The 19,391-nt window shown below is 39.1% G+C and overlaps 1 protein-coding gene across 5 annotated transcripts in view; it reads right to left on the bottom strand.

Moving 5' to 3' along the window:
- The window catches only part of rnf220a (ring finger protein 220a), a 478,182-nt gene that overhangs the window by 213,319 nt on the left and 245,472 nt on the right, over positions 1–19,391 (bottom strand). The gene's annotated exons all lie outside the window — the stretch shown is intronic.

A 19,391-nucleotide genomic window follows, 5' to 3' on the forward strand; every position in this document is an offset into this window, starting at 1 on the left:
GGTGAAAAACCAGTAAGGGGAAAGATAAAGGGGTGGGGGAGGAGAAACAGGGAGGGGATAGGCAGGAAAGGTGACAAGGGAATAGAGGAAAGCACAATGGGTAGTAGAAGGAGGCAGAACCATGAGGGAGGTGATAGGCAGCTGGGGGAGGGGGCAGAGTGAAACTGGGATGGGGGACGGGAGGGGGAGGGAATTACTGGAAGTTGGAGAATTCAATGTTCATACCAAGGGGCTGAAGACTACCCAGACAGTATATGAGGTGTTGAAACAATTTTGTGACTTGAGGTATAGCACTAAGTTCCCACTCACCAACAAGAAACCTGCTGTCCTTGCAAAATGGCCTCTGAGAGGAATCAAGGATGGTTTCTGTGAGACTGAGGGACTAAATAGAAATGCTTCCACTTAAATGGCACAATTCACCACCATTAAATATCAAAGCACATTGCTATCAATGAAGTGCACTTGTCCATTAATTGCAAAAATTTAATTTAGATAATCTGATGTGTTGTTGGGAGAGCTGATCAGGATAGTGGGGATAGCTTTATTGCTCTTCTTTGAAGTAGTATCACAACATATTGCACTCACTTGACAAAGAAGATCACAAAGCATAAAATTTCAGTCAAGGGATTGCATCTTGAACAGCTCAGCACTCCTTTAATATTGCACTGAAGTATTGGTCGGTCCATACTTAAGCACATGACTCTCTAGTTCAAAGACCAACAGGTTGGCAGAACTCTTGTGGAAAGAGCAGAGCTCAGGTCTATGTTTCTAACTTCCTGCGATGGGACAACAAGAGATTTTGCAGAAAGATCATGAGTGGAGATGATAAATTAGAACTGGCACTGCCTAGCTTCTCAATAAAATTCCACAGAAAATACACTCTGTAATCAGCAGATTCAGACAAAAGTGTCTGGCAACAAAGTGCGACAGAACAGCAATGACGGCAATTACACATAAACTTTCAGTGTACCTTTTCAGATTACATCTATTGAAAAAGGCACAGATCTGCTGTAATTAATTAAATTTCATTTTGGTGCTACATAAAATGAAATAAGGTAACATGGATAGAAGGTTGGCTGAAACAGAGAGTAGGGATAAATATTTCCTTTTCTTGTCAACAAGATATAATGAGTGGTGTGACAAGGGGGTCAGTGCCTTTGGGCTGTAACCTTTTTTTAATAAATTATGCAAATAACTTGGATGAAAACACCAAAGGTATGTTTGCTAGATATGCTGATGATGCAAAGACGGGAGAAATTGTGAAGAGGAGATAAGGAGACTACAAAGAAAATAGGCAGTAGAAAAAATTCTGCCAAAGGTCAGAAAATCTGAAATTGTCCATTTTGGCAAAAAGTAATGTATTATCTGAATGACCAGAGAGAGTGCAGGGCCCCAAGGTACTGAGGGGATCTGGGTGTCCAGGTGTGTGCTTCAATAAAGTTCAGGAATCAGGTACAACTATGAGGAAAATTAACAGAATGTTGTTGTTACTTATAGGGGAATGAATAACCATAGGGAGGATACTCTTTATTGGTGCAGGGCATTGATGAGACCATATCTGCAATATTATGTCAGCCATTGGTCTACTTATTTCGCAAAGGATGTAAAGGCAATGGAGGCAGTTCAGTAAAAATTCACTTGATTTATCCCAGAAGGAGAGAACTGTCTTACGTAGAAAGGTTTGACAAACCAAATTTGTATCTGCTAGAGTGGAAGGAAGTGAGGAATATCGACAACTTGTGGCTACTAATGAAAGCTAATGGAGAAAATGCAAAGCAGTAGAAAGTGTTTGGTTCCTCAGGAGCCAGGAAGATTTTGAGAGACACGTCACAGAATCTGTTTGAGAAGATAGCTAAGGCAGTCAAAGACACAAATCAAGCTCCTGGAAACTACTGCCAGCATGCAAATTTATTTATTGAGATGCAGTGCAAAATAGGCCCTTCCATCCCTTTAAGCCACACTGCTTAGCAACCCCCCAAGTTAATTCCAGCCAAACCACGGGGACAATTTACGATGATCAATTAACCTACCAACCAGTACATCTTTGGACTGTGCGAGGAAACCCACACAGTCACAGGGAGAACAGACAAGCTCCTTACAGGCAGCGGTGCCACAATGCCACCGCTAAGCTCCTCAGTCATTTTAGACACTTCTCACTGCATCCTTACTACTTTCTGATAATCTCTGTTAATTCACATCCCATTTCCCTTCATCCAACAATATATCCTGATTTACAAGATGCAGACGTACCTCATACTTCCAACTAACCTCAATACACCACAACTCCTTACATGTTGCTTTCTCCTGATGACCCACAATTTGGTCGGGTAAGTAGAAGATCAAGAAAAGAATGATAATGATGCTCTCATGCTCTCTTCATTTAACACACCCAGCTACCAACTCAGATACAATGCAGAATCAATTAGAGCTTTGCCAAAGGGTGGGACCGGCCTGTGGTGAATCTCCAGAAACATCTTGATTAAGGATATTGTAAGATGTATATTAGACATCTCTCTGTTCTGGGATTTTGGGATGCAGAATTAATGAATGGGTGCATTGGCAGGCATGTCAGAAGAGATATTACTGTCCTCCCTTATGTACCAGTGGATGGGAAAATGTGAGGCATTGCTGGGAAACAGTGGATATTGCAGATATCTGCAAATCCAACTCATACACATAAAAATTAGGCCTTGGCTAGAGGCCTCAATAGCCAGTGGTAATGCAGTTTCCTCACAGAGGAGATGTCAGAGGCAGGGTTTTTTTATGCAGAGTGTTGGAAGCCTGAAACACACTGCTTGTGGCGATGGTAGAAGCTGATACAATGAAGACATTGAAAGGACTCAGTTATGTAGGTGGATGTAAGAAAATGGAAGGTTATGGTCTATGTAGGAAGGAAGGACTAGTTAGATTGATCATGGTGTAGCCATAGTGCTGCATTGTTCTATGTTCTGTGTTCTATGTCTGAGCTTGCCTTGTGGCTGGATCTACTGACATAGCTCACCGAGGATGATCTCACTAAAGATTGATTGCCTTGTGCTCTGCTACTCACTGAGACTCTGGCAGAATGCCTCATGCCTGAATAAAGTAACAGAAATGGCTTCCTCTGAGATCCCCTTCTTTCCCTTCTGTTCCTCCCTCTTCTAGCAGCATGTTCCGCCCTGTGTGTCCACAGTTCGATCATGCAGTCATACTGTACACCAGGAATAAGGAACCCATCTTTGGAAACAATTGTTTTGTTCTGGAGCCTTGGAGTCAAAGTTAAATACCCCTGTATCTGGAATATCATTCCCCGTAGACATTAGTGAGTTCAATAACATGTAGAAGGAGCGATCAATTATAGAATTATGGGAACACCCAGTTGAAATCAATCAGTTTATGATCCCTTTAAACCGTACTTTTGGGGCTCTCTTCCTCAACCTGAATATGTTTGCAGCTGTGCCGAGTTAAGAAAGTGCATAAGCTGGAACGTTTAGCTTCAATTTGGCAGCACTGACATCAAATCAACATTGCATGCTAATTGACATCATGATCTACTTACTTTGAGCACTTTCAGCTGGTGTTATCCATGCACACGTTAAGTCATTACCAACACAACAGCTGGTGTGACAAACATCATAAATATGCTTACACGCATCACTCTCCCAAATAGAATATATTCGTCACATGTGGCACCCAAAGAAAAGATGTTATGGAGCTCAGTTTTGCCTCTACATCCTAAGAGTGGAATCTCAAAAGTACAAAGCTGATCAGGGTCATCAAAATGATTAGTTACTGCAGTTGCCAGATATATCAGAAACTCATAAAGTCATGCAGCATTTGGAATGAGGGAAGGTCTTATCAATTTGCAAAACAAATTCTCAAACTGTCTTTTGCTGCAGCTGCAAGATCATGTTCTAATGCCTTGTTCCTAATTCCAAATGACACCATTTCAAAGCAATTTACCTCAGCTCCACAGTACAACTGATTGAATTATGTTTGCGGATTTTAACTAGGATCTCTGGGTTGCAAACCTGGTTATCCTATTCTTCTGACTGAGAAAGGCACATAGATCTGACAGGCTTCTGTTAGGCGGTGCAGGAAGCAAAGGAAGTCAAAGTCAGAAAAAAGAATGGCATCAATTTCAAGAGGAAAGTTTCCTCCCAGCACACATAGGATTGCATGACATAAAGGAATCTAAAAGCTTCTTTTATGTGTCGAACCAGCTGAAGGAGGATGCCTAATAGATGAGCTAACATCACAACAGAAGAAATAAAGTGACAAACAACAAAGATCTGCATCTAAGTTGACTGTCACATTGTGATAAATCTATTCTATGATGTTTAGCCGATGAGCTTTCAGAAGTTTATTCTAATAGTTCCCCAATTTTGAAATCTAACTTTCTTTATCTAACAAATCACCAATTATCAATAGTTGCATGCTTTCTCCATTACTGACACAATCAGTGAAATTGCGAGTAGCTGGGTAGGAATGTTGGAGAATACGGTTCTTTCAGATTTTGTTTAAAAGGAGAGGGGAAGGAAACTATAGCCTGATCACGCTTCTGTCTCTTTTTCTCCCATTGAAAACATAAGACACTACCAAAGAATTTGCAGACAATAATGATAAGTTTGCTGTGATAAAAATAACTGACAATATTTACAGTCGAAAACCATTTCCTCTAATCTTTAAAGAAAAGATTAGAGGGAAATGAAAACAGATCTCAGCCAGAAATTACTTTGGGTTCTATTTTTGTCCCCAGACCTTGCACAAACAATGCAAATTGCTGTGACTGTCTCCCAAAAAAAGCACACTTGCTTCCAGCAGGGAAATCCTGTTACAGCCATGCACCGGCACAAACAGATGTCATGTAAACAGCTGCCTCCACCCTTGGCCTCATCCCCTGCCTCTAGCTGTACTGTATTAAAGACTCATTTATTAATAGGTCAGCAATTAACAAGCTAAGCATCCTGACACCTACTGAACACATGGCAAGCACTTATGTTCACTGCAGTTTGGCTGAACACTGGCGTTTATTGACAAAAGATTTCTTCTAATCACCAGATACGCAAATAAAATTAAAAAAATCTTTGTCCTTCCAGAGACAGGCTTTGGTTTAACGCTGCTTTCGAATTGTTCCGAACCACAATTTAGGCCAGTTCAGTGATTAATAGGAACATGATCAGAAATATATGAGAGGAGAGCAGCTGGAGAACTGTTCAATATGATAAACAGGGATACAGATTCATTTCTGAGATTTTCCACATGGCGAGTTCCTGAGCCTGGCCATCGCATCCAAGTAAAGGCACTGAGCAGAAGCCAGATGCTTCCCATAAGTGGGAAGGAGGAAAAATCAGCAAGTGAGTCAACATAAGCCTTGTGCCAAGAATAGCAACGTCAGGTCTGAGAAGTGGTTGACTGCCACTTTAGCCAATAGAATATTTTGTGGTATTGGGAGGTGTGATGGCAAGGGGGAAAATCAAATGTCTTGCATGAAATTCCGAACAACAGGCATGAAATTCAACAATTACTTTTTGGTGACTTGGACAAATGCACAGTTTAATTTAAACCCCTGATTCAGTATCCAATTCAATTCATTCAGACTAAAAATGCTTTCTTAGATTTCATTACAATACAATTTTTTCAGGTATTGGAAGAGTGGTGTTCCACATGGGCTGTGGAGGCCAAGTAACTGGATATACGTAAAGCAGAGGTTGATAAGTTCTTGATTAGTAAGGGCATCAAAAGTTATGGCGAAAAGGCAGGAGAGCTTGAAGGAGAATAAATCAGCCATGATGGAATGGCAGAGCAGACTCAATCGGCCGAATGCCCTAATTCTGATTCTATATCCTATGGTCTTATTAATTTGAATTACATATTTCATAAACTGGAGGATAACCTTCACAGTTCCAGCATTGGATTATAGCAATAACCACCGATAAAACTAATGGGATAAAGCCTCAACAATTTTAAAGTTTACAAAGCTTTTTTTTGGAATGATAAAATAGTTAATAACTCTTCAAACACTCTACTCAAAAGAGCAGGAAATCATTCGATTCCCTTCAGTTTGAGGCAGCCTTTACCATCTGCCAGATGCTTCAGGCTTGGGACAGGAGACATCGGTGAGACTTGACATAGATTGGGAAACTCCTTCACCAAGCTCGTATGCTCCATCCACCAATAAAAGTGGGACCTCCCAGGGGCCGCCCATTTCAATTCTCCTTCCCATTCCTATTCCAACATGGCAGTCCATAGCCTCACTACTGCCACGATGAGGCCACACTCGGGATGGAGAAGTAACACCTTAGATTCCATCTGGGTAGCCTTCAATCTGATGGCACGAAAATCAATTTCTCGAACTTCAGGTAATTGCCCCCCCACCCTCCTTCACCATTCCCCATTCCAATTTCCCCCCTCACCTTATCTCCTTACCTATTCACCACCCTCCTCTGGTGCTCCTCCCCCTTCCCTTTCTTCCATGGCCTTATATCTTCTTCTATCAGATTTCCCTTTCTCTAACCATTTATCTCTTTCACCACAAAACTTCCCAGCTCTTTACTTCACCCGTCCCCCCTCCTGGTTTCACCTATCACCTACCACCTTGTACTTCTTCCTTCCCTTCCTCCACCTTCTTAGTCTGACTTCTTATCTCTTTCTCTCCAGAAATGACTAAGGGTCTTGGGCTGTAACGGTGACTGTATACTGTTTTCCATAGATGCTGCCCAGCCTGCTGAGTTCTTTCAGCATTTTGTGTGCACTACTCTGATTTCCAGCATTGCGGATTTTCTCTTGTTTGAGACACATATAAGTGTTTACATAATACATTTTTGAAATATTTATTTTTGGCAGGAGCAACAACACTATCCCTGGCTCAGCAGGGAAACTGGAGCTAGCTGGGCCAAAGCATCGATCCCGAATGTTCCCTATCCACATTCTCTTCCTTCTACCAGTTCCTGATTGATTTGTCTTGCCAAGAAATCTACTTTGTGAAACTCAGGCCTACTCAAACCCTTTCCACTGACATAGCCAATCCTTGGCACTTCACTTCCACCGGTTTTGATCTGAATGAAGAACTGAGTCCCAGAAGTTAAAAAGGGTTCATGTCATTCCAAGAAATCCTTAAAGGCTTCCCTTCAACTCTTTACCCACCCCCCCCCCAACTCCAGTCTATATAAGAACTGGGATCTATCTGCCATAACCTATCATTTCTAATTCAGGTTTTCAGTTTTATCAGCTGGCGTAAGTGTAGAATGGGTCGTCAAGAATGAGTGAATCATTATTCAGATAGACATGTTTGTTATTTACTTATCTTCTGGGTGGAAATGTAGCTCATTTATCAAATACCAGGTGCCACTTTATTGACTGCAGAGGGAGATAACTGTAGTAAGCTCAATGTGATTTAGAGGCTGCAATTATCTTTACAAAGAATCCTATGCAGAAGAAACTACACTGGGTTAATTGGGGAGGTGGAGGAGGGGGTTGATGGTGAGATAACTGCCGCATTGCCCATCAACCATGAATAATAAAGGCACATAAAATCTTAGGTTTTGTACTTGGCATATTGTCAATTAATTACTTGTCCATACTGCCATCAGGTGTGCTGGAATGGGGACACTATCCTTTCGTGAGTTTGGAATAAAGAACAGAAGTTCGGACCCCTACATAGATCTACTGACACTCTTTGTGACCAGCAAATTAAAATCACTTACCTGTAACATAAGCTACAAAACTATAGGATGACAAAACCCTTGGAACCAGAGGTCACTGTCTATGGGAAGAGCAGAGACAAAAGGGGGGGGAACATTGGCAGCTATGTGTATTGTAAAGTCTTAGAGTACTACAGTACAGAAACAGGTCCTTTGGCCCATCAAGTCCATACTGAACAGTTATTCTGCCTAGTCATATGAACCTGGAATACAGTTTTTCATACCCCTCTCATCCATGTACTTATCCAAATTTATCTTAAATGTTGAAAATGAACCCACATGCACCACTCTCACAGGCAGCGTGTTCCACACTCACACCACCCTCTCACTGAAGAAGTTTCCCCTCAGTTTCCCTTTAAATTATATTTCTCAAAATACTTGAAAATGTCAAGTCCTCTCTGTAAATTGGGAAATTTCTATCAAGAGAACTCATAGTCTCATAATATTCTTGCTTACTGTCAGTTTTCCATAACTGGCAAGTTGATGCATTACTTCAGAGGCCTTACATTGCCTTTTTGTCTGAATGATTTTGAAAGAGGAAGGCCATGTTTTTTATGTTCACACATGGCAGCTGAATTTATAATTCACATTTTTGTATGGATAACCACAAATCAATCAAGTCTGCTATGATAAATAATCATTGATTAGTCTACCATGATCTCTGCCAAGCTTGTGATGTGAATAAACCAAAATTCAGAAAATCATATTCTCTTTTGTCTATCACCAGGAAAGCAGCTTAAATCGAGGAGAGGAGACTCTGCAGACATCACCACGGAGGCGTTATTTTCATTCATTCATACTGTACTGGTTGAAAAAGAGTTAAGTCTATTTCTGGACATTTAATCAAATGTGCAAATATCCCTGCAGAGTATCTGTAGCCACATTCACCATGCATAAAAACTATTTAATCCTTAATGCCCATTCCCAGCACAAACTCTTATATCATTTTTTTTCATGAAACTGAAAAGGCAATATTTTGTTCCAAAATTTTATTCCATGTTTTAAATCCTGGAAAATTCTCAGTCAAATGATTGATGATCAACCCTCAGTTAATCTGAAAAAATAATTTCCTCAGTTGTCAACAGTATATTTAACCATTCTCTTACATTTTCTCTCCTTCCTCTTCCCTTCCCTATACTGGTGCTATGGAATTGTTCTAGGGTATTGAGGACAGCACAGTACAATGAATTGCACAGGTCTGGTTAATGGAAATGGTCAATGCAATTGCCACTGAGCAAGTCAGATGGATAAAGGAGAAGACAAGCTGGCACTTCAAGGTAATGTTTTAAATCAGGTTTCTTTAAAATTCAACAGCAATCGCGAAGTTCAGACATAGATTGTTTCCAATTCCTTAATGCATCCTGAGTAAAATCTGAAACAGATTATTTAGCATTTGATCATTGAGTTGCCAACGTTAGTACAATGGGCTCATACAGGGGGGAATTTCTGCTCTGAGAATAACATTATCTGGGATGATTCCATGGTGCTGAAATCTACAAATATCATTTTCACAGAAGAATAAACTATGAGGAGACATTGCAATGCATTATACAAATATAAATTTGATATAGTAGCACGGAAAATGTACGTAGAAAGATTGATCCACAAATCAAAGAAACTTGCTTTAAAACTAAGGTGAGTTGAGTGACGTTACTGACATGTGGGTTATATCAGTACCTCACTGATGTATAACTCAGAGACCTTTATTATAATGATTTCATTCCTGTCCACTGACTCACTTTTCACTTCTTTTTCTTTTTCTCTTATTGTTCAGTTCTCTGAAGACTTATCTGATATTCATAGCCACTTTAGCATCTTCAACGAATGCCCCCAAAACATATTCTTTCTGCCATGGAGAAAGAGACCCAGTCTACATCTCAGTCCCATGACAATGGTGGCTTCCAAGAAGACCATAAAACAGAAACAGAATCCGGCTGTTCAGCCCATTGAGTCTGCTCCTCCATTCCATGGCTCAAGCAATCAGCTTCATCATCTTCTCCTTCTTCCCCTCCACCATCAGATTCCCAATTGATCCATAAATACTGTATTATTATTCCTCTTTTACACGATTCATTTACTTTTTATTAACCTATTTTGTATTGCACTGTAATGCTGTCACAAAACAACAAACTTCATGACATACGTCAGTGATAATAAACTTGATTCTGATTCTGACTCTGATCCTCTCTCTGTCTTAACTTGTTCTCACCTTTGCTATGTTTTGTGTCACCAGAAAGTCATCGAAAGAAAAACACAGGAGCCGGGGATACACGTATGCCAAGTTTTCCTTTAGGGAGGCACTCACATACGACATGTTGGCGTAATGGCATTTGGCATTCCCATACTTCTTACATACAGAATAACCCATATTGAGTTGTGTAAACAAACAAAGAATACTTACTCCTCCATGCTGAGCTATAAACTCCAAGTCAATATAGAATGCACCTTAACTCTAATATGTAATGTGTTGCTCTCTAGTCATCTATATATATATATACATACATACAGTATACTATGTAATATAACCACTATATAGACATCCACAGCATAGTAAATTTTAAATTGTCCCTTTCAGGCCTGAAGATTTAATCGCTGTGGAGAATTTTATATTCTTGTGCGGTAACATCACTCTGCTTGGCAAGTGAGACTTGTGGCTGTGAAACAATCTCAGGTTCTGGGCCTCCTCTGTGGTGGCTGTAGAAGTTGACTCTGGGACTGTATAAAGTAGTTCTGACGGCTCTGGATACCTTTCTTCTGGACCTATTGGCATCCCAAATGGTGCACGGCAAGCTGCTCTATCCTAGCCACCAGACAAAGTATCCATTATGACCACGCCTACATGACCGGCATGTAGCTCCACCAACAATTTAGTTCTCAACTCAACTTGCATAACAACTCTCAATTCTCACATAAGTCAACCCCTGTCAAGGGTAAGTTCATCCCAGCGCTGGTAAAAATGGGGAAGTTGAAATTCTGCTGCACATTCCAGCCATTTTGGGTTGCCATCTAGACCTAGGACAGTGTAGGGTCTTTTCTAGTTTCCCTTTAGATCATCTCTGCTGTAATAGGGAGACTTTCTATTTGCATTAGGGAGAATATGTCAAGAGGAGTGTTCTCTTTCGTAAATTTTTCATGTATTTCCTTTTCTAAGTGTAAACGGAGACAATCCATCAGTATTTCCATGATTAGTTGTCCTCTTAAATTCAAACTTGTAATTGTGTCTTCCAAGGATCAGGGCACATCTCTGCATTTGTGCTGCTGCTGTTAGTAGAACACCCTTCAATGGACACTCATGGCTGATGATCAGTAAAGAGGGTAAGCACTCTCCCATACTGCAAGTACTGCATGACACCTCAAACCAGACTCAAGGTCTCACTGTCAATCGGTGCATAATTTTTCTCTGCGACAGTAAGGGAATGTGATACAAAGGCTACAGGGTGTTCATTTCTATCACTCATACCATGTGACATGACTACACCGATACCATAGGCAAAGTGACACAGGCAAGCTTCACTGGACTATGAGAATCATAATGTGTGAGTATAGTGTCTGGCGTTACCTTTTGAAAAGCCACTTCACACTGCTTTGTCTATTGGCATTTCTTCCCGATCTGTAGTAATGAGTTAGTCATAGTCATAGTCATACTTTATTGATCCTGGGGGAAATTGGTTTTCGTTACAGTTGCACCATTAATAATTAAATAGTAATAAAACCATAAATAGTTAAATTGTAATATGTAAGTTATGCCAGGAAATAAGTCCAGGACCAGCGTATTGGCTCAGGGTGTCTGACACTCCAAGGGAGGAGTTGTAAAGTTTGATGGCCACAGGCAGGAATGACTTCCTATGACGCTCTGTGTTGCATCTCAGTGGAATGAGTCTCTGGCTGAATGTACTCCTGTGCCCAACCAGTACATTATGTAGTGGATGGGAGACATTGTTCAAGATGTCATGCAACTTGGACAGCATCCTCTTTTCAGACACTGCTGTCAGAGAGTTCATGGGGTGGAGCACAGTAGCCACGTTTGGCAAGAACCTATTAAGGTAATTGACAAACCCTAAAAAGGACAGCAATTGTAACACATCCTTTGGCCTTGGTAAGAATTCCTTCAGCCTCCGTGTGATCTAGCTCACCGACTACTTTATCACAGATGGTATAAGGAACTAGATGGGCTTTGTGGCATTTTCATTTAATACTATTTTACTTTTGTTACGCAAACACAGGAATTCTGCAGATGCTGGAAATTCAAGCAACACACATCAAAGTTGCTGGTGAACGCAGCAGGCCAAGCAGCATCCCTAGGAAGAGGTGCAGTCGACGTTTCAGGCCGAGACCCTTCATCAGGACTTTTACTTTTGTTATGTTTTTTGAGTTTTGCAATACCATCCTTGAATGCAGCTGTGGTATTACCTAGCACCTTTCTGAATTCATTTTCAGTTGAACCTATTGCGGTAGATGTGGCATGCAATTGGTGGATGAATCTCCAACCAAGTAGTGCCTCAGCCAATCGCAGTCCCACAATGCTGACACTCCTGTTTTTGCCACATACAAACCTAATGTGGCTTGTGGCTCATTGGATTTCACTGTTATGAGTGTCATTCCCACAGGAGTTATCTTTTCTCCTATTTATGTTCTTAGTTAGATATCTGCAGGCTTCAGTTCAGTATCTTTGAAATGCCGTCAAAACTCATTTTGTGGAATCACTGAAACAATCACGCGTGCCCAATTTCCTTTTAATTAATTTGCTGTCCACTTCTGGTATAAGCCATATTATTTGTCTCTTGTTAGTTTTCACAATATAAATCTCAAGGTTACTCAGTCCTGTGTCACTCTCATCATTATCAGATTTTTCATCAACAGTATGCAGATTAGTGCTCCTTTTGAAACTGCAACTTGATTTTTTATCTTTTTTCTCTTCCCTATGCAGTCCATTTATTTTTGCCTCACCAACATGCTCTTTGTATGTATCCTACTTGTTGCATTTTCTGTGATTCACCTTTAAACATGATTTGGTCTGATGTTTGTAAGTCCTTACCGCAACAGTAACACAAATTGTTTATCCAGGCAGGTTTTTGTTTAGATATAACACACACAAAATGCTGGAGGAACCCTGCAGGGCAGGCATCATCTATGGGAAAGAATACAATCTCCATTTCGGACTCAACCCCTGCAGCAGGACTGGAGGAAAAAAATGAGTAGATTTAAAAGGAGGAGAGAGGGAAGGGAGAAACACAGCAACAGGTGAAACCGGGAGGGGGAGGGGTGAAGTAAAGAGCTGGAAGGTTGATTGGTGAAAGAGATATGGGGCTGGAGAAGGGGAATATAGTCAGAGAGGACAGAATGCCATGGAAGAAAGAAAAAGGGGGAGAAGCACCAGAGGGAGGCAATTGGCAGGAAAAGGGACAAGCTGAGAGAGGAAAAAGGGGACGGGGAATGGTGAAAGGCGGGGGCAATATCAGAAGTTCGAGAAATCGATGTTCATGCCATCAGGTTGGAGGCTACCCAGACAGAATATAAGGTGTTGTTCCTCCAACCTGAGTGTGGCTTCATCACAACAGTAGAGGACGCCATGGATAGAAGTATCAGAATGAGGATGGGAAGTGGAATTAAAATGGTTGGCAACTGGGAGATCCTGCTTCTTCTGGTGAAAAATGTTGCAATTTTGTTCACGCTCACTTTCATTCCATACTGCAACTCCATTGTATCGCTGGACATTGTTTCTATTGATACAATGATTTCAACTGCTCTTTTAAAAGTGAATTGTACTTCTGTTAGGAGCCATTTTAAATATCTAAATATTCCTGCATTACATTCATGATATCAGCGAAACTCATTTCGGCTGGTTTGGTTGGCGCAGTTAAACATCTAAATAAACTGTATGCTTTTTCGCCGATTGCACTCAGTAACATTGGCACTCACTTTTCATTGTCTATTTCATTTGCTTTAAGATACTGCTCAATTCATTCAGTATACATAATCCAGTTATCTATTGTGCAATTGAACACATCTATCTTTCAGATGTAGCCAGCCATTTCTGCTTCTTTAAACTTATTATTATTATCACCCAGTACTTAATGTTTATGAACCTTTGGTCATTCTTGTTGCTTCTTAATTTTGTCCATTTACTGCCTCTTCTTAAACCCAAATGTCTCTCTCCCCTACCAGAGAAGCACATGCTGCACTCTTTTTTTAATTCAAAGGTCTCTCTCTTTCCCCCTTCTGAAGGAAGACATGCTGCACTTCTTTATGAACTCGTACCTCTCGCTGCACTTCAATGGGTACTGTAGATAGTCATCTCAAGTTTGTTTTAAAACCTCCTCATCACTACTGTTATGTTTTATAACTCCAGAAACTAATTGAAAGAAAAACACAGGAGCTGGGGATAATTGAGTTTTCTTTTAACGAGGTGTCATGTGTGATGTGGTGGCATAATGACATATGCTACTCATGTTACTTCTTACATTTGACCTATAATGAATTAAGTAAACAAAGAATGCTTAATCAGATAATATATTTACAATATTACTCAAATATTACTGAAATATTCGATATATTACAACCTTGTATACCTGATCTTTTATAACATATTCTTCCGCTATGCTGACAATTAGATTGGCACTGCTTTCTGCTCTCACTCAGAATCTTATTCACTCTGAATCTAATTTCCTCCCAAGTTTCACTAGTGCTGATCTCTTGTTAACATTTTTCTAAACTTTTCTCTTTATCTCTATGGCATTATCTATTACAAGTTGCCAAAACCCACAACCACATAAATGAATTTCTTATGAACTTATTCTGCACTTGCTTTCAGTGGGACTAGCACATTGGGGTGGTGTAGTGCATCATGGGTCTTCCCTGTAAAATTGCCTGTCTGCAGTTACAGAAAGGCTTTGGCAACTGGCAGTGCCTCACCTGTTGCTCGCCAGTCCTCATTTTGTGACAGCCATGGAGCCTTTGTGAATGCCTTTGGCAACAACAAACATTTAAAATCACCTGAACAGAACAATGTTACAAAAATAAAGGCATCTTTCTTTCTTTTATATATTCAAATAGATAAAAGCACATATACATTGAAAATCAAACAAAAACATTCAAGCTTAATTAAATCAAACAAAATCTCTCCACTTTTCACCTGGCAGCAAAATCCCCTCTTGCATTTAAATGGATGATTGTCTTTTTCTTCTACTGGGTTTAACCTGGGCATGCTCAGAAGTCAAACAATACACCTTAGATCTGAAGAGCTAAGAGTGGAAGTTAGCTCTTCTATATTAGACTCTATGAGGAGACAACTGGAGCAATGCAGAAGCAACAGGTTAGAAGTAACAACTACCACTTTACATCCATGCCAGTGTTGGATCTCAGGAATCTTACTTAAAAGGTGGTGAGCTAAGGCATAAGCATGGGTTTTGGGCAGAAGATTTGTCTCAAAACTTTATTGCATGACACAACTAAGCATTTTTGGGTCTTTCTTCTTTCATACTGAGATTACCATTGCTCTCTCAGAATTACAGTTCAATTAATTTGCTTCTTTAGCTTTTGCTTCATAGTTCCAAAGCAATCTTCCACTCCATACATTCACTCATCCTTTCTTCATGCATAGGCTAACTACTGTCTTCTTACTTTACATTGGATATTCAGCATTTTAAGTTTTGGTTTGAAGTACTCTGTTGTCTGATCCCTGTTTTGACAAGATTGAGCAGCAATACAATTAAGATTCAAAATAAACTGCATATGGTGGAAATTTAAAACCAAACCAAAAAAATCTAAATACTCATGTAGCATCTATGGAGAGAGAAAGCTTCAGTTCTGATAAATTATTTCAAATTAATGACCCTTTATCGGAACTGAACCTTGAACAAGGGAGATAAAACAAATGTATGATAGACAGGGCTATTCTAGGGATAAAAGTCAAAAATGTATCCCAGAATGCAAGGAAGGTCTGCATCACAAAAAGAATATTTGGGCCTCTAAAATCATAGCATTCAAAACAAAAACAATGTGCAGTATTTTGATATATTCCAGAGTTCAGATTTAGCTTCTTCACTGGCATTACACTGGTGTGTTTTAACTGTATTCTTTCTCATGTTATTTTATGAGTTATAATGTAAAGTAATAATTAAAAAGCATTTTACTTATGATACATATTTTAGTGAGGTAATTTCCTTAACAATCCTTTTCCTGGTCATCAAATTCTCTAACTTTTCTTCATTGCTTGACTCCCTTTACATTTTGTATCAATAGCATTGTTATTTTCATCCTTTCTTCTTTGCTGGCAAATCTTCTTTAGTCACGTTAGCCTTAAATGTGGTCTGGTCAGTGAATCGGCAGGAGCAAATAGTGAAAGATGTATCAAGAATTGAGAAGACTGTGAACGTTGTGGATTCAGCTGTTTTAAAATGCTTGTTACATTATAATCTTATTTGTATGCTTTGAGATGTGCCTATGTATGTGCATGAGATTGAATAACAGCATTGACTGTATTTGTGTAACTGCATCAGTAGTTACTATATGTATGTGCACATATATGTATATAATATAACTATATAAACATACATGATGTGTGGGTGTGCATGCACTTTTGAACAGGCTGTACACACTCTACACTTCTCTATGTGTACATACATATAGCACTGAATCAAACCATATCAATATGAGCACATGGTAGCAATTTTGTATGCCTCATATTTTAACCTTTGATTATTAGTTTAATAAATATAGACTCATGTTAAATTACAAAAAAGTAATCATACTTGGGAGGGCTGTCCTTTAAATCAGGACAACTATCCTAGTTTCAGCTCTGTCACTAGCATCTCTATAATTCTTCTTTAAATTAAAGCCAGTAAAATCTCAAGTGACTTACACTTTCAGCTCTTAGCATTTTATTAAAGCTGAAAGTTATAAGAGCTGGAACCATTTCAAAATATACTTAAAAGGACATGCATTTTGAAATTGTTTTAGAATGTAGTGACACTCGCACATTTAATGCACTTGTCAGAAATGTCTCTCTTTTTTGAAATTAACAGGTTAATGTTGTTTCTAACCTTTCTACAATAGTGTCCTGCAGAAAGCATCATCATCCTTATCAAGAACACGTCATGATGCTGTTGATTATTAAACATAACCAGACCGTTTTCTAAGTATTTTCTATTTCATTGGGCATACAGTGAGTTGTATGATTACATCACCTACCTAAAGACACCAGTGACAGGCTTGAACTATTTTCAAAGTTCGGTCACAACTAAATTTGTTTTGTGACCCTACAGACAACTTGCTGATTGATGGTTCTAAGAACCTAATGAACCTCTCACTAAACTGAGCTGGTAGCTGAATAGTTAAATTTAAGTGGCAGGAGATGAGACTGGAGATGGAAGAGTGAGGAAACTGACTCCGGATTATAGAACAAGCGTATTTGATCCTTCTGACCCCAAAAACGTCTACAATAAAGTCAAGGTTCGCCCTGTTTTTGGGAAAAACTTATATTTATCCCATTGGTACCAAAAAATCCACAGAGATCCCAGAGACAATGCAAGATTTAATTTATATCCTTGTAACTGAAAGAATCATCAGATTTCCACTGGTCGCCACGCGTAAGCATATTTGCAAAAACCTTGACCAGCTTATTTTTTCCAGAGTACCAGATACACAAAGATCACCCATGAGTGGAACTGCTACATCGAGGCATTACATGATGGAATTTTCTTACAAGAGTTAGTAGTCATAAAGTAGCTGAATCTACCTCAGAAGAGGTGGCCACAAAGCCAGGAGCAATTTCGTGTCAGTGGTGCATATGCTTGTTCACTTTTTATCCGCACTAATGTCAAGCTAAGTAACTCCTTCCAAACATTATCCCTGATCTTGTCAATATCGCTGTTATCAATCAAATTATAAATATTCTATTATCCAAAGTAAAGCAACTGTTAAAAGCAGAATCATGTTACCAATGATAATTGTTACATATTAGATTTAGCATAGGCACTTTGATGGTTAAATTTCATCTTTAAAGATTAGTGTAGACAGAAACCATTGTCTAAGATTGTGACTGACAAAAATGAAGCTTTCGATTTAATGATTTACAATTAATTAATTTAGAGGTATTAAAATCCTTATAATTCTTAAGATTTTTCGTAGTTTTAGATATTAAAATTTGAACATGTTAACCCAGGTACAGGTTCACATTACAGGAAAAAAACAAGTTGAATGTTTTTTTTAAAGCACTGAAATTCTAACCAGCGGATGAACAGATTTTTTTTTAATCTTAGAAATCAATGCAATCGTATATTAATGTTATGTTGCCTTTTAGTTCCTCTTTTCAAAGCTCACTCCCATTGCCTTTTTTCCCCTTGGACTGGCGCTAGCTGATTAAGATTTTCATAAATACTTCATCAGGGGCCTCTTTAATAAAGCCTGACAACTTTATCTGGCGTGTTTGCTCAGAAACATTGAATAAATAAGGAGCAGGAGAAAAGAGACATTGTGTAGTTGTCTGGGAGAATGATGCTCCACATTACCGCGTATGGACCTCTGGGGACAGGGAAGATGAAAGAGCATGGAAGGGGCTCTGATGGATCGAGTTGTGTATTAATTTGAGAAACTGAGCGAATCCATACATCCTACCGCTCCATAGATCTAAAACTCAATGAAAATGTCGGACAGTAGATGCATCACAATTACTGTCTGGGCCTTAATGAGGACCCTGTCAGCGATGTCATTACACGAAAGGGCAGCTGCTCAAAAGATTCAATAAAACTGGATGAAAAGTCAGCGTACTAATATTCTTTTCATTTATCCCAGCGCAAAATAAGATGCCACACTTAACTGCCTCAGTAAACTAGGTACCAGCGTGATCAATACCGCTAAAAGCCAGGCAAGACGGTGATGGAGTGCAATTTTTTGTCTTTACTGAAGTATAGAATGGCAGCACTATAATTTATGAAGGGAAACGCGGAATCGCATGTGCATCTGGCTAAAGTCTGACACTGACATGAATCTTTCATACACAGAAACTTTGGCTCTCGATTAGAAATATGTAGTGTTACCGCGATTCTGACTTCTCTCTTGTTCACCCCTCTGTCTTCGAATGTGTACATTTTCAATGAACACACATGTCTGAACTTTCCAAATAAAATTAAACTGGAAATATGGTTAATGTTTGATATGAATTTGGGATCCCAGTTTAACTTCAGTTATAAAGCAAAGGCATCAGACAAAAGCTGTATTGGCCTCTATCTGGATAAACAGCACAAACTTTACAGTCAATGGGAGATTGTATTTTTGCAGAAGAAAATTAAATGTAGACCAACAACAATAGAGAAAAAATAATTAATAATGATGATTTTTCTTTTAAATAGTGAACTAAAATGAAGATCAGTTGAATGACATAATAATGCAAAGTTATAATAATCACAGTGTGAATCTATACTTCTTTCAAAGGAAATTTCTCATTGTTTTACAATTCATTTTATCCCTTTAAAATCTTCCCTTCCTGTCTCAGGATCCTATGATTAAGTGTACTTTCATCAGAGAATACCCCACCTTCCTTTCCTGTGAATGTATCCAGTAACTGTTCTGATAAGTAGATAATAGTCTTGATGTCCTAAAGCAATAATTTGATTTCATTACTTGTGATTTTGATACTGCATAATGTCAAAGGTAAACGTTATCTATATATAGCTAAAACTCTTCTGTACAGCACACATTCCACATTAAGGC

The sequence above is a fragment of the Mobula birostris genome, chromosome 12 (assembly GCF_030028105.1).
Source record: "Mobula birostris isolate sMobBir1 chromosome 12, sMobBir1.hap1, whole genome shotgun sequence".
NCBI lineage: Eukaryota > Metazoa > Chordata > Chondrichthyes > Myliobatiformes > Myliobatidae > Mobula > Mobula birostris.